At 43.9% G+C, this 2,646-nt stretch overlaps 1 non-coding gene across 1 annotated transcript; it reads right to left on the bottom strand.

Annotated features, from left to right (window-relative positions):
- Positions 1 to 1,814: 1,814 nt before the first annotated feature.
- On the bottom strand, positions 1,815 to 1,896 carry trnaf-aaa (transfer RNA phenylalanine (anticodon AAA)). Its single transcript has one exon. It is a non-coding gene; the product is annotated as a tRNA-Phe (tRNA).
- Positions 1,897 to 2,646: the final 750 nt, after the last annotated feature.

Genomic DNA, 2,646 nt, shown 5'->3' with positions numbered 1-2,646 from the left:
CATCCATCTCTGTGCAGCAGACGGCCACAGAATCCGGAAAAAGTCTCCGTTTGCTAAAAATCTGGAAGAGGCAATCTCCTCTTCCTGTATTTGTACTGTTCTGTATTGCTCTGGAACTTTTTAACATGAATCAACACCAAGAAACAGAAGTACAATTCTACATTTTGTAAATGCTGCCACCGCGTCGGGAAGTAGAACCACGGTCTCCGGCGGAACAGGCGGGGATACTCACCACGATACCAATGAGCATGAGTTCTATCAGAGCAGGAATCGAGCTGTGAACAGAACTGGACACCATGAGAAGTCGACAGACACATTGAGAGACAGATACAAACCGACAACCAGGGAGAGACAGACAGCGAGATAGAGACAACGAGAGACAGAAAGTGTGAGATTGAGAAGGAGAGGCAGACTGAGTGAGCAAAAGACTCAAACACATACATATATAGAGATGTATGTGTGTGATCTATTAAGAGAGAGAGGGAAAGAGTGAGAGAAAGACAATGATAAAAACAGTGACAAGGAGAGAGACAGATAGAGAGAGAGAGATAGAGACTAAAACAGAAAATGATGGAAATACTTTTCAGGTTAGAGGCAGGAACTAACAGAGACAGGCAAAGACATGGACAGACCGAAATGATGGCAAAGAGAGAGCCAGTCAGACAAAGTGTCTGAGAGAATGCCATTGGAACAGACGTGGACACCGTGGGAAAGAGCCAGATTCAGAGACAGAGACAAACGGAGAAACAGGGACAGACAGAGTGAGTCAGACTGAGAGAGACAAAGACTCAAACATACAAACACAGATACAGCTCTCTGAAGAGAGAGAGAGGCAGAGACCGAGCGACACAGATATATTTCAAAATTTCATTTCATTATCGGTTCAGAGTGTCACACAGTTACAGAAAATCGTTGATTCAACCAATGAAAATCGGGCACTACTGATCAGAATGGGAGGAAATATGTGTTAAATTAAAGAGATATCAGGAGTGGGGTCCGAACCCACGCGGGAAAAACCCCATTGATTTGTAAGGCCAACACCTCAGCCACTCGGCTATCCTCGTCCTGTGCGAGCCTCGAAACGATCTCTGTGAGAATCTGGGCTTCAACCCCAATCCCACATACAAACGCATGCACATCGGCTTTTAGTGAGCATTTACGAACATTTTTAGTAATATTGACACGGGGGCAACTCTCCTATTCTGCTTCGAGTCATGCTCTGGGACCTTTCATATTGACCCGAGGGTGCAGATGGAGCTTCAATTTAAAATTTCATTCGAAAGTCAACAGCTTCAACATTGCAAAATTCCTGAAGTGCTGCACTTGAGTGTTAGCCAAGATGATATGCTCAAGTCTCAGGAGTGCGACTTGACCACACACACTCCTGATTCAATCGAGGATGCTGCCACTGAACCAAAGCCGATACAAAAGTTCACAACCGTATTATTTTCCCCAAGCCTTTTTTATAAGTTCCAGGACATACCAAATTCATGGTGATGATTTCCATAGACAGTTGCACATACACAGAGACATATAAAGAGATAGACAGACACAGAGACACACACACACACATACCCAAAAATTTGCACGCACCAACGGGCATGCACAGATGCCTTCGTCATCTCGAGGGATAGTCAGGCTGAATCACTGTAGCAACTTTGACTGATTTTTGCGATTTTTTTATCCGGATGTATCGTGAATATTGCAGATTAATAAAAACGAGAAAAAAATGTCAGTGTTGAAAGGTGTGGGACGTTATTCCATCAATCTCAGGATCAGTTTGGCAGAGAACTGGAATGAAAAATGCTGAGAATCGGAGTCGGCAGGATTCGAACCAGCATGGGAATAACCCAATGGATTTTTAGTCCATCGCCTTAACCACTCGGCCACGACTACTGTGTCGCTACTTTGTGCAACGTTACTAAGAAAAAACTCACTCATCCATCTCGGTGCAGCAGACGGCCAAAGAATCCTGAAAAAGTCTCCGTTTGCTAAAAATCTGGAACAGGCAAACTCCTCTACCTGTATTTTTACAGTTCTATATTGCTCTGGAATTTTTAATATGTATCTCTACCAAGAAACAGAAGTAAAATTCAACATTTTGAAACAACTGCCGCCCCGTCGGGGAATTGGACTCTGGTCTCCAGCATAACAGGCAGAGATACTCACCACTATACTAACGAGGAACTGACGGGTACCATCACTGTCAGAGCAGGAATCGAGCTGTGAACAGAACTGGATACCATGAGAAGTCGACAGACACATTGAGAGACAGAGACAAACCGACAAACAGGGAGAGACAGACAGCTAGATAGAGACAACGAGAGACAGAAAGTGTGAGACTGAGAAGGAGAGGCAGACTAAGTGAGATAAAGACTCAAATACATACATATACAGAGATGTGTGTGTGTGATCTAGTTAGAGAGAGAGGAAAAGAGTGAGAGAATGATAATGATAAAGATAGTGACAAGGAGAGGGACAGATCGAGAAAGAGATATCCAGACTAAAAGAGAAAATGATGGAAATACTCAGCAGGTTAGAGACACGGCAAAGAAAGACAGGCAGGCAGAGACATAGACAGATAGAGAGAGACGATGGGAAAGAGAGAGACAGTCAGACATAGAGGGATGATGGAAAAGAGAGAGC

Source organism: Pristiophorus japonicus, chromosome 23 (assembly GCF_044704955.1).
Source record: "Pristiophorus japonicus isolate sPriJap1 chromosome 23, sPriJap1.hap1, whole genome shotgun sequence".
In the NCBI taxonomy this organism is placed as follows: Eukaryota; Metazoa; Chordata; class Chondrichthyes; family Pristiophoridae; genus Pristiophorus; species Pristiophorus japonicus.
The sequence above is the reverse complement of the archived record's forward strand: the minus strand, read 5'-3'. Positions and strand labels throughout refer to the sequence as shown.